Consider the following 15,129-nt stretch of genomic DNA (forward strand, 5'->3'; position numbering starts at 1 on the left):
CAACAACAAAAGTGGAAGAACAACAACAACAAAAAAATAGAAAGATCTCCGTCAATTTTTGTATCATAACTGCAACGCCAATTACGCTATCTTCTCTCGTTCTTTTAAAGCACAAGAAATTATATAGCATTTTACGAAGCAATTACCATTTATCTTCTGCTTTTGTGTGTTTAGATTCGTACATCGAGATTTCCAAAGTAATTTAATTATATTTTAATTAGGCCTCGAATAATAATTTAATGGCAATGTGCATTCTCTTATCGCGAATTACCATTTCGAAGATCTTTCTTTGTAATCATTTTAAAATTACTCTTTTTATTCTTAAAAATTTTAACAAAGAAAGAAAACAATGCAAGTTTTCTTGAATAATTATAAAGTTTAAGTTTTGTAACTAATAATTATTCATTTTCTTGTTTTCTTATGTATTATTATTAATATCCAGAAGAAAATAAAGTTTTATACCTTTATTATCATTTTTTTGTATAAGAAAAGTGTTTTTTGTATTAATATGTTAGATTTCTAATTCTGAAAACTCACTGAAACTTAAGTAATTTATGAACTAAACCGATTTATACTTTTGTTACTTTAATCCTGATTGATATAAAGCAAAGTATTTTTTATAATATAAACTATTTACTTTACATAGAAATTAATAATTTTATAAATTTGAAACTTTAAAAACAAATTTGTATTTTATCAATCAGAAATTAGTCAATTTTTTATCTTTACTTAAATTTTATTATATTTTTTTTAAAGTAAATATTTTTTGTAATCGAAAATATGAAATTTCATAGAAAATAAGTTCTAATTTTATAAATTTCTAATTAAACATTAAGAAATTCGAAAATCTCCAATGTTTAACATAAATTACATTAAAATCTATGTTAATTCCAAGAACTAATTAAATTTGGTTTACTTATGCATAATAAGATCTGTGCTAATATTAAAATATGTTTATTAGTGTAAATCCCATAAATCAGGTTGAAAGTTTACTTTTCCCCTTTTGGTGCAAACGGATTTTCCAACTGGGAATTTCTGACTTCCTAGAAACTCGCATCTTAAGTAAATTGATTAAAACAAGTTTCAGAATTCATTCAGCAAAAAAAGAAAATAAAGCTAAAGACAGCCCGAAAAAAACTAAACCAAATCAATCGGAATGTATACCATAGTTATTGGGACGCAATTCGAGTCACATCTCACTTAAAATTCAACTCCGACCCGACGACCACAAAAAAAGAAGTACATAATATTTCGTTCGTTATTTTTTTCTTTGTTTTCTACAAAATGGGTCATCGAGTATTCGGGCCAAATGTTTGAATTAAGCAATTAAAGCCTCACGTTGTAATAACTTACTTTGATGTAATAATGTCAACGTAATAATCCCTCTTGTCAGGAGGTGAGGAACAGCCTGATCACGCGAGGATTTAAACGTCGACGAAAATATACGTATTAAAAAGGATACGTGAGAATTTACCTGTCTTATTTTCTTCACTTTTTATATTATTACCATTATTTTTTATTTGCTCAACATCTTCGTACGACTCTTTGCATTTCATTTTGAAAAAATATATGAGCCAAGACATTTTCACACTATCTTCTCATAACCGCATTTTATCCCAGAAGCATTTTTTTTCGTGTGTGAAAGAAAAAAAGTGTACCATTGTTCTTCTCCCTTTTTAACAATGTTAAAGACAATTTTTCTATGTAACTCAGGATGCGCTAAACCATGCTAATTAGCTAAATTGGCGTTTAAAGCCCATTCGGTCGGCTATTTGCATGGAATTCCGAGCTGGTAATTAAAATGTTATTATTATTTTTTTTGTTCCGTGCCATTATCTTATATATAAATTCGTTGTTTTATATTTGACAGACGCCGTTTGCATCGCAGATTGCGTATTAAGACGGTTCCCAATATCTTTACCTTCCATGCTTAGGAAGTATCAAAGTAGTACTAGTTTCCTGTATTAATTTATTCATAGGCAATGATCTTATATTTAAGTAGATTTAATTGATCTCAAAAACGTTTCAGAGTTACCAGAATTGAATTGAATTAATGATTAGTTTTTACTTGTAAATAAATGTGATTTAAATCTTCATACATGTATATTTTATTGTTAAAATTATTTTATTTCTGGTGAAAAGTTAAATAAATTAAAAATTGTTTTAAGACACATTAAAATGTATTCATACATACGTTTAATTTTAATTTAATATAGATTTTAAATTAATATCATAGTATTTCAGTATTAAGGTACAAGTAACGTATTATTCCAGGCAAATTTGAATTTGCCGCCTCAGGATAATTTGTATTTTGAGGGCCCGTACTTTCGAATTTTAACGTATTTATTATTTCAGTAATAAGACAAAAGCGTGCAGGACAAAAACGTGCTAAAAAAACACGCAGTATGTGAAACTATATTGAGTCTTTCATTTAAACATTTGTTTTATATGTATTCTTATAAAATCAAGTACAGATTGTTGAACTATTGATAATTAAAAATATTGCTTTTATTAATTTCAAACATATTCATTCATTTATTAATACAGATTAAAATTTAGGTATTAGTCATGTTTTTCTTTAAATTAGATTACTTTTATCTTGAAGTATGTGAAGGTTACAGTAAAGACCGCAAGATTCTTTTTTTAGTACCAATAATTATAATAAAAATAAAACAACATAAAGCAGTAAAGTACCTATTATAAAATAATATAAATTTTCAAATTGTTGCAAATAAACTTTATTAATATTAATTTTATACATTCAATTAAATTTAACGAAATTATTATTAAATATAGAAATAATTTTAGTTTTTTTTTGTTGTTTATTTATTTTGAATATTAATTTTATTCGAACTTTGTAACATAATATTAAAAAAAGGAGAAAATATGATGTTTCTTATTGAGAAAGGAGATTAAAAGATGCAAATTAATTAAATATAGAATGACCATGAATGGTAAGGCAAATGCATGCATTGTGTACGTTTAATTAAATGTAATTATGGTAATTGTTGATATACGATTTTTATATTTTAAAATAAAATGAACTGAATAAAAATAATAAAATTAATGACTATGTCAATTATGTCAACTTCTTTATTTTTAAAAGGATTTATTGACTCTGATTACATTTTTAATCTTACCAAACTTTAAAATACCTACCTGATTGGTAGGTACTTTAAGATTAGGTACAATGATGAAGTGATCTGCCTAAGACCTGTAATGTTCTAAGATCCTCAGGAAAGCATGGCTGGACCACTCTTATACCTAATCTTTACAGTAGACCTGCTAATATCACAGCAGGCTACTGTAGCCACGTTCGCAGATGATACTTTAGTCTTAGTATCCTTAACCTTCGATAGCTTAGTTGGTAGAGCGACGGACTGTAGATATTAACCATGGTCTTAGTATTCCATAGGAATGCAGCGATGGCATCGACGATACTTCAAGGCAGCCTAAATGACATCAACGACTGGCTGAAGAGGTGGTGAATTAAGGCTAACGAATTAAGTCTGCCCATAACGCAAGTAGATGAAGCCAAGTACCTGGGAATGCATCTTAACAGACGTCTAACGTGGAAGAAGCATATAGCAACCAAAAGGAAATAGTTCGGTCTGATGGTAAAAAATTGCATTGACTTCTGGGATTTTTGGGCGTCTCAACTGAAAAGAAACTCTACGTATACAAGGTAGTCATAAAACCGATTTGGACTTACGGTATTCAACTATGGGGATCTGCGTGCAACTCTAGCATAGACATCATCCAGAGATTTCAGTCAAAGACGTTGAGACAATTGACTAATTCTCCCTGGTTCACCACCAATTTATCCACTGGTATCGCCTTCGTTAAAGAATAAATTTCAAAATCCAGCACCAGATATCGTCTTCGGCTGGAGGATCGTTCGAATCAACTCGCTGTAGAGCTGAGCAATACCGAAACGATTTCAACCGCGATCTTCCTACTCGTTTTTGATGTAATGTACTTTGTCTTTTACTTGTTTATATTTTATCAATATAGTTTAGTCATTGGGTGAATCTGCAATATTGTTTGTTTCATTAATATTTAGCCAGAATTAAAGCTTATTATTTTTCTTTGTATTGTAATAGATTACTTATTGTAAACAGTAAAAATAAAATCAATCTTTAAGTATTTTGGTAACATTTTTTACTACTTTATACAAAGATGATATATTTTATTAGTATGTACGCACCTATATATAAAAAAAATATTTTTGTGCATATTTAAACCTGGAAATAAATGAAAATTTTAGTTATTTTTTATGTAAATTTACAATTAAAAATTGTATTAAATGATAACTATAATTTTTGTTCTGATATACAAAAAGAGATAAATAATTTAATTATTTACATTGAAAATTATATAACATTAAAATATTTAAATACAATAATTCATCACGTAGATACTATTTACTTTCAAATAATTTGTGAAGTGTGTACTCACCTTTATATGTTAAAATGTATTGTGTAAATTTGCACCAAAAAAATCAAATTTATGGTTATTAAACGAACATTTTAATTAATGTTTGATATAGAAAAATGTACGAATAAGTCAATTAAGTGGAAACAAGAGTTCAAAAATAAAAAGAATACAAAATGTTTACATTGCTAATTGCAGTAACGAGGCACGGTAATTAATGTGGTTATGATGACCGTCTGAAAGCAATGAATTAAAGTGGATGTATTGAAATGTAATTAATAATAATGATGTTATTGATTTGAGTGGATGTAATGATATTAAGGCGAATCAAGAATATAACATATACAAATTTGCGATCCTACAACGGGCGATAAATAACTCTTGCTAATTACGATAGGCCAATAAATCCAGAATTTGTAAACAGGTAGCAAGAATACACGTAGGCCGGGTACGTGTATTAAATTTACACGTAACATACCGTGTGTATTAAAATTCAATATCAATCAATTATCGATCTTATTAACTCCGCTCATGACAAAGGAAACCATTGTAAAACTTTGTATTTTGTAACTGTATATGATTATTTTTTTTTAGTTTTGGTATTCTTCTTTGGTTCTGATGGACGACGCACCGAACCGGAAGTTCATCTAACTGTGGGTCGATGTAATAATTTAAATTTTTTCGCCCAATTGTTGCGCCATACGAACAATGCACGAAAAACATCTACGTACTACACACACACATATCCATTGTTGGAGCGGAGATCGGTGACCCAAAAATGTCCAAAAAGCAATTCGGCTCAGTCGTGCAAAAGTGCCAAAAAATCACATATCTGTGTCAATCGATAAATTAATAAATTGAAAAATGGAGTACGCACATAATTTTTTTCTTCTTCCATTTTTGGTTTATGTATGTTTCATATTTTATACAATCAGAGATCAACAATTTGTAGCTTGCTCAATCAAACATTAATCAATCTCTCTTCAAATATAATTTATTGTTTACTCTTGCTTTGAATTCCTTCTTGCAATTTTTTGCTGATATATCGACGTGTAATTAGAAAGTACGGTCATATTTTTTTTTGTATGCGGTGTCATTATTCGACAAGACGACAACTTCTTCATGTATCGCATATTATTATTGCTCGCGTTTTGTTGTTTGCCTCATTATTCCATTGATCATCAGAGAAATTCAATTGCTGCGTTCCTTTACTTTCATTCTTTCTTTAACGAGCGCAATTCAGAATCGACATTTAGAAATGACTACATTCTTCACCAGATGCCAATTCCATTTTCAGTCATCAACATGTATTTTAATTAATTGGAAAATTATATTTCAATATCAATTAGTTACATTTTACATTAACAATATTATTAATTTTTTGTTTAATATATTGTCTTGTAATCAAATTGTAATAAAAATAGTTTTCAATATCAATTAATAAAATTTACAAATATATTCAATCCTTATTTTATTTTATAAGTATTTTACAAAATGAAAAAGTACCTCGGTTTTCGAACAAAATTTGTAGTTTACATTTTTTTTCGCATAAGAATTAATGTAAAATGAATTCAATCGTAACAAATATATATAAGATGAAAATATATATAAATAATTATAAAAAAAATAATTAAAACAAATTATGGAACAAAATTTGTAGTGAAGTTCAAAAAAATATAATATACATACTTATATTGTTTTTTATGTAAACATCCAATATTTTATATTTTCTATTAAAACAATACTTTCTTCTATATATATAATATTTTCATGCTAAAAAAAAGATTTAAATATCAAATTAAAAAATTATTTTTCTTTGTCAAAATTTAGATTTAATAAATATAATGATGCAATTAAATTATTTACTAGTTTATAAAAAGTAAATATATTTTTATGCATTGATGATAATATTGATAGTTTGGGAAAGCTACGATTGATGAAAAGGTTGAAGCCAATCACTTTCCAATGGTATTGGAAAAAAAAAGTAACAATATGGATGGAGACGAATTACTCGAATCAGGACTAATAAAGAATGAATGGAAATTGGGAGATCTGTTTTTTTCTCTCTATTTCTATTCCCATTGTTATTAAATTTTTAATTTCAGTAATTTCAGCTAATCTAGGCCAATAGATAATACGAAACCAAGTAAAAACTGGGCATTAATTTAAATTGCACTTTCCGAAAATTACTCCTTCGATGTGCATAGGAGCGTGTAAATAGTAATTTCTCTTTTCTGTCGTTCTTCTGTCTCTCTCTATTCTTATTTCTTCCTCTTCTTCTTTTTCATTCGTCAAGTAATTAACACGGATTTCAATTTCTTCGGCCAAAATTTACAAATAGACACCAATTATTTCCTCAGCCCGCTGCGTCCGCTACTTAAGACCCGTGAACGATGATGCCTATCTCTGGTCATTACCTTCATTGTTGTTATTGTTAGCAAGTACCGCATTGCTCTTTTTGTTGTCGTTGTTAGTATTATCCTCGTATTATTCCGGATTTGGAGCAGAGATGAGCTTAATCGTTCAAAAATTGGGAACCTCAAGAATCTAGTGAAATTGATTCGACCTGATCTTGTGTATAGGTTAACCTAGCTCACAGTTAGGCTTCCGGTTTCGGGGCAGAACATAAAATTTTTAATGGAAATTCTTCTCCGCTCTACATAACTACACGAAACCAGGTGGTAATGAAATTAAAGAAACACAATTCGAGAGATCGAGAAAATAAAGAGTTTTACACATGGCTGAACGCGAGAGCAACACCGGTGTCGTCCTTAATCCATCTAAGCAAGCAATATCGAAATCGATTGATTATTCCACCGCAAAATACCTCCTATGAACAAAATCAATGGTATAAGAAGAAGGAAAAAATAATATTGGCCACGCTACAAACAAACCGGACGGAGAGATGCAATTCCACACATTTTGTCGCTGCTTTCTTTATTCCTTTGTGTTTCTTGCTCTTTAGCGAATTGTAACGTAACGATACGCAAAAAAGAAGTAAGAATCTTTATTTCAGCTGTGTTTTTCAACCTTTTTAAAAATTGCATCTCAATAGTGTTATTAATGATACATTTTAACGTAATGCTACAAGAAAATAAAGAAATTTTAATTACAAACATATATTATATATGACAAATCGTTTCCAATTCAATAAATCAATCGTAAATATATTTAATTAAGAAATATTACGTTATTGATACATTAAGTGAATAATATCAAAAAATCATGAATGAATTCCTTTAAAAAAAGGTAGCACAATTTTACTCTTTATATGCAATTCGTCGATTAGTCCGGTATTAAACAGTACGGGATATTAGCTGAACTGATTAGCCGCACTATGCGAGGTATTGCTGTATTTCTTTATCCATTAGTGTACAAATTTACAACCTAAAATTGACATTTAATGTTGTTTCCTTGAGGAATGTTTTTTTCTTGTTTCCTTGTTTATTTCAAATCCGAAAGTTTTTCTTTCATGTTAATAACGGAAAGAAAAGAAATTCATTGTTGAAAGTGTTAAATTAAAAATGATGAGATATATTTAGGTAAAAATAAAGAAATTGTCGAAACTTTCTCTAATTTTACTATCATTGTTTAGTTTATAGTATTAAAGAAACATAACAAAAATATTATAAATTTTATGAACAAAATTTATATTTTTACCATAAGCATTTGTAAGGATATAAAATTCTGCAAATAGTTTATAATAATCTTGATAAACTATCGACGTTAATTTTGTTTATATATTGCAATATTAAAATTTATAAAGAAAATATATAAAGAATGGAAATTCTGAAATTTTCAGACTAATCTTTATCATTATATGGTGTGTGAGAACGAATCCTAACTACACTCTGATGCATATAGAAAACTCTCCAGGAATATACTTCCTATAAGACCTGGGAACATGTAAAGTCTTCCATGATCAATGGAAACTCATTACTTATTTATATTTTAAAGATTTATCAATTCTGATAGCTTAAGCACAAACTTTTATAAAACCCTACAAATCGTGTCTTTTTTCAAAAAAGTATAAGAATATGGAATGCAACATAGTCATAGGAAATACGCTAAAGAAACAACTACTGGGTGAAGAACTACAAATAAGCAAACACTTTGAAGAATATTTTAATAATAAACAACAAGTAAAACTAGTTCAATTTGTTACTTACCAAACCTAATTCTCCAAAAACAGATAACAGAAGAAGATATCCCACAGTGTCTAGAAAACCATCCATGGGACACGACATAAATAATTTTGTCTTATAATAAATTAAACTTTCTGTCTGAAATAATTGAAAAAAAAAGACAATTTTTTTATTTAAAAACGTTATCTTTGTAAATAAAAATTTATAATAAATTATGTAAATTGTTATATTTGATATTCCAATATATTGATAAATGTATACAAGTCTAAGTTTAAGGGTTTCTTAAACGAATTTAATTGCATTAGCATAGATTGACGTGCATCTAAAACAAAATCAAACAATTGACAAGTGATGTTGATCGTTAAAAGTAGTAACGGAATTTGCATGCAGAATGCGGTCCAGTTGAAATCGTCGTGTCCGATCATCTCTTCGGAACGTTTATTTAGAGTAAATTGAGGAAAAAGAAAATTAGGATGAAGAAAGAACAAGCGCGCTCGAGAGAAGAATGTCGCAACGGATCAATCGAAAGTACCCGAATTTGGATTAATTGTGATGCTTCACGGTGGATTTGGTGCCTTGAATAGGTCCAAACCAAAAAAAGAGAGACGGCCACCAATCTCCGATGGACACGCCAATAAAAAGCACGTGTCCATTGTCCACTTTGATTTAGCACCGCAAAAGAAAAGCAACCAACTGTTCTTCACCATCTCATTAAAGTCCTCTAACGATCCCCGGCTCCAATTTCTGTTAGCGTTCGCAAAATGAAACAAGCAACAACCAAAAAAGAATCAACAAGATTCAAGACCTTTTTTGGTCGCAGTTCGCACAGTTAGAGCATATCGTTACGTCCTATCTAAACGTAATCCAGTTTAGTTAGTATCTAATTGCCGATAATAATGTGAACTGGAAACTTCGAATTATAATGCAACATAAAAAAAAGTATATATTCAGGCCTGGGAGTTCCGAGTCAATATTGAATAATCGCGTATATATTTAATGATATGATGACCATCATATGATGGTAATTTCGTGTCGGCGAAATCACAGCGATTTTCCGTTGAGTGAAGATGATGTTGAGAGTTGGTAATATTTGTACATCTGTCTTGCCGCTAATAAACTTCGAGAGCTTAAGTTTTTCCTTGTAAATACGTAATACTCCCATTAATTAGCCAAAGCCAAAAGTACGCTTGTTTACTTTTCGAAATTCCCGCCCGTTATGCGGCAACAATAAAATTAGTTAACGTTACGTGGCAAAATCATTTATACTGTATTAGTATTATCATTATTTACTGATCAGGACTTCAATAGCAGCTGACGAAAAATCGAAGCAGGAAAATGTACAGTTTCAGTTAATTATCGAATCATCTATTAAATAAACGTTGCATTTCTTCAATATATTTCATTTAATTCCTTTCTTTAAATTATTAATTATGAAATGACAATGAAACTTAATTATGTCTAATTATGACATAGTTATCTGGTGTACCAATCTACTCATTATGTCACTGAAATTGACAGCTGTCATTACCTACTGTTTGGATCAAAATGACAGTTGATACCTTGCGTCAATACATGAAAAAAAATGTATTCAAATTCAAACATATAATATTTATATATAAAAAATACTGTAAGGTAATCTGAAATTGCAAAAGCTTTGATTCTTATAAAACAAGTTCTAGTTCAAAACAGTTATGTAATTATAAAAAATGAGGTATAAATGATTTCATATTATCAAATGGATATTCATTGACACGTCCAAAGGGGGAATGGAATAAATCTCAATGAAACGAGGAAATCATGTGGATTCATATAATCTGCGAGTGCAAATGCAACGAGAGCCGACAAATTAGAGACCGATCTCGTCTGAATTACATTTCGCTGAATTCCACATTACCTAATTACAACACTTAAAAACCTTGCCTCTGCATCAGATTAGCATTGGTTTAGACAGCCTTGAACGCTAATAAACTATCCGACTTCCGTTTGCTGTTGCATAATGCGTCTTCCCCATTCACAACCGCTGAACTTCGCTCATTTACTATAAATGCTTTAGTTTTTTTTAGAATTACATTAGATTTGGTCTCAGTAAATTGAAATGGTATAACTTCAACAAGATTTTTTAATTAATATGACACAGACTTATGAGCTGTAATTCACAAGAAACATAATTGACAGAAATGACAGTTGACAGAAATTGACAGTTGTTACCTGTCATTTATGTTAATTGTCAAGTATACTGTGGATGTAGTATTTTAAAGAATAAGTAATCTGTAATATAAATAGGTTTTCATAGGCTATGATGTACTTGAGAAGTACTTGAATATTTATTTTATACTAGAAGAAATTTGCGTTTATATAAAATTTGATGGACATGGCATTAGTACATGACAATTAACAACTTTATAATATTTGCACACTATGCATGACAAGAAAGTACTTGTCAAGTGACAGGTGACAAGTGACAAATAATTGACAGTTGACAAGTGACATAAATATATATCACACATGTCAACTGAATGGGTAGTTGGGAATATACTAGCTAATACGTCTGACTCCTCTATAAACATCAAGACTATCAGATTAATTATAGGTTGTCAATAAATATAAATTACCAACATCGTGGAAGATATAATTCTTGTATTAAAATAGATTGTGGCACGGTTGATTAAAGGGCGAAGAAGGAATAATTAAAGATATCCGGTGTTTGTGTTTATTGTTGTTATTAGGAGTTCAAGGATTTTTTTTGTTGCAAATAAGAAATACGAAGTGTGTATCTGTTTGTGTACTGAGGATGTATTTGAGTGTGTGCAGGAGGTTGCGAAGGCCGCGACCTTGCCGGTCAACAGCATCATCATCTTCACGATGATGATGATCATCGAGAAAAGCCTAAGAGGAAAGGGTCCCACTGCAGTTTCAAGCATTGCTAATGAACGGCTGCGACCGCGTATATATGTGTGGGGGACAGAAGATGCGTTCCATCCTCACGCATTTTCAATTTACCAAACGAAACATACATCTGCATGCCCCATTGTATTGCAATTATCCTGCATTTCGCCCAATAAGCAAACAGTGGTATCCTCGTTTTCCTCGGGCTTAACGGTAATTACCGCGTTATCCTCGCCAAGTGTACAATCAAAATTCTTCGCTTTGCACCAGTTGAGGAGTGAAGCAGAGAAGGAGTACGTACCGACATTTTCACGTAATAAATTGAGTTAAAAAGTACATTTTGTCAGTGCATAAATTGTGGCTTTGCGGTGTTCTTGCACTGTTTGTGTGTGCGCCATACATATACGCACACCGCAGCAGAAGACCGCAGACTCCGCTACATCGAAGCCATCGACAACAATAATCATTGGATTGTAATTCATTAAAGCCATCTCTTTCTTTACCGCGGCAAATACAGTTCGTCCTTTCCGGATCCGTGCATTCTTTGTAATTAACCGACGAAGAATTTCACTTTTGACCAAATGAGAATTAAGGGGCATTACGTTTCGACACTTCCGATCGATCCAGAATCGACGTATACATTCTTTTTGTATACAAGAGAAATCCGTTTTGCGGAAAAGAAATTTTTGTTTATTCAATTTTTATTCTGTTCAGTTTCAAGTGTATATTTGCATGGAAATTAATATATTCCCATAATTGTACAGTTTTGTACAAATTTACTTTTTGGAAAATATTTCAATAAAAAGATTTTATTTTAAAAATTGTAACCTTAAAAATTCATTAACAAATGTTATAATTCGACGTTCAAAATCCCGACTGTATCGAAATGCCGACGTTCGAAATCCCGACTATATCAAAATCTCGATATCCATAATCCCGACTGAATCAAAGCGTAGTCACTTTTAAATTGTTATTAATAATAAATAACAATAATTAATAATCTAATTGTATTTGAGATTATGGATAGTCGGAATTATTGTTGTCGGGATTTTGATTGACGGTATTTCGGTTGCCGGGCTTGCGATTCCCACCGATAAAAAATATAAATTTTGGATTTTTTTTTAATTTTAACTTTGAAAATAAATTTTTGTTTTATTAGTAAATGCAACCAAAATAAGGCACATATAAGCAAAAACATATATTTTTTAAAACTATTACATAATCAAAATTAGATTCTCATATAAATCAAATGAAATATAACTTTTAAAATGTAAATATTTCATTCAAAATCTACATTCTACATTTGAAAAATACATTTTCAATTTACCCAAAAACTAATAATTATTGATTTTTATCCTAATTATGAAATGCCATTAATGTTGTTTTTTTTAAATTTAAATTATATTTATGTGGTATATATGTGAAGACATTGCTTAAGAAGAAATGACCATATAATGGATTTTTATACTGGAATGCCATATGTTTGTGACATGAATTAAACACTAAACGTTAATCTCTAAGCTAATTGCAGATTAATATGATTTACTTGGATCCTCTTAATCTAAGCATAAATATAACAGTAAACGTAATAAAGATACGAAAACATAAATATGAATGTTTCGCATGTCTCTCAGAGAAAGCGCCTGATTTCAAAGATTATTCATTCATCAAATGCTCAAAGAATAATTAAAGAAATCTTAATGATTTTCAAAGTAAGATAATTATAAATATTATTATAATTTTTTAATGAAAAACTCATTCAAATAATGTTAGCTAAAATCATTGTTTCTATCATAAAAAAAATCAATGAAATCTTTCTTAATACTCGATCATTCTTTAAATCACAGATCCTCAGTATGGGTTGCGACCCCCCAGGGATGATAGACGTTTTTCTACACATACCCATTCTTCGGGGTCCTTTAATTTATTTTTTTAAGTGCAAAAGGAGGTCGAAGACCAAAAAGTTTTAGAGACACAGATTTAAATTATCTCTGAATTTCTATAGGAACAAATTTCTATCACTAACTATTATTATTTTTCAAGTAATCCAATGATGCTGAAACATAATTGGTATGTCTTATATGATTTATTGTCTAGATAAAACATTATACAGTTTTCTAGAAAAATAATTACAATAAAAAATTCTACAAATTGAGAGGAAACTTTTTTTGAGACAATCACTTTCTGGACGAATAATTAAAGCAAAAACAAAATCAACTTAAGTGTATTTACCTATACGAATTCATCCGTTAGAAGCATCCGGTTCAACAACAATATGACACGCTCAAACTCCATTAATTGCTTCATTTTCTTTGTTTGTTTTCCGCTAGAATACATCTACGAAAACATTTTGTTCATCACCTTTATAAGCGCTTATTAATTCGAAACACTACATGTGTTTTTTAAGTAATTTCGTTTTTCTTGTCCAATTCACAACGATTTCATTATTAATTAATCAATTATTTTAAAAGCTTATTAAATTGGACTACACCAATACCTCGTATAGTGCGGCTTCGTTAATGCATATTCACTACAATCGAAAAATTGATGTCAAGTCTCTTTTTGTGCAATTCATTTCTATATGGTTTTAAGGACCTCAATTAGTCTGGTTTCAATGCGGAATATTTACCCGCCCTATACGAGGTATTGCTGTACATCATATTTCTATTTGTATTTTTTTATTGCAATTCAACTTACACCAATTTTATTATTAATTCATCGATTTTTTAAAAGCTTATTAAATTGAACTACAGCAATACCTCGTATAGTGCGGCTTCGATCAGTGCGTCTACACTACAATCGAAAAATTTATAAAGAAACCAAATTTTAATTGAGTTAAATAAAAATAAATTTGAAAAATTAGTACGGTAAATATTTGTTTTATACGTAAATTATCCTTTTTCGTTTTACAATCAAGTCTCTTTTTGTGCAATTCATTTCTCTATGGTTTTAAGGACCACAATTAGTCCGCTTTCAATGAGGAATATTTACACGCACTATACGAGGTATTGCTGTACATCATATTTCTATTTGTTTTTTTTGTTACAATTCAAGTTACACCAATTTCATTATTCATTAATCGATTTTTTAAAAGCTTATTAAATTGGACTACATCAATACCTCGTATAGTGCGGCTTCGATCAGTGCGTATCCATTATAATCGAAAAATTTATAAAGAAACCAAATTTTAATTGAGTTAAATACAAATAAATTTTAAGAATTAGTACACTAAATATTTTTTTTATACGTAAATTATCCTTTTTCGTTTTACAGTCAAGTCTCTTTTTGTGCAATTCATTTCTCTATGGTTTTAAGGACCACAATTAGTCCGCTTTCAATGCGGAATATTTACCCGCACTATACGAGGTATTGTTGTACATCATATTTCTATTTGTTTAATTTTTGTTGCAATTCAATTTACACCAATTTCATTATTATTTAATCGATTTTTTTAAAAGATTATTAAATTGGACTACAGCAATACCTAACATAGTGCGGCTTCGATTAGTGCGTGTCCACTGCAATCGAAAAATTTATAAAGAAACCAAATTTTAATAAAGTTAAATACAGATAAATTTGAAAAATTAGTACAGTAAATATTTGTTTTATACGCAAATTATCGTTTTTCATTTTACAGTCAAGACTCTTTTTGTGCAATTCATTT

This window comes from Nicrophorus vespilloides, unplaced genomic scaffold (genome assembly GCF_001412225.1).
Source record: "Nicrophorus vespilloides isolate i.1.1-1 unplaced genomic scaffold, Nicve_v1.0, whole genome shotgun sequence".
Classification (NCBI taxonomy): Eukaryota; Metazoa; Arthropoda; class Insecta; order Coleoptera; family Silphidae; genus Nicrophorus; species Nicrophorus vespilloides.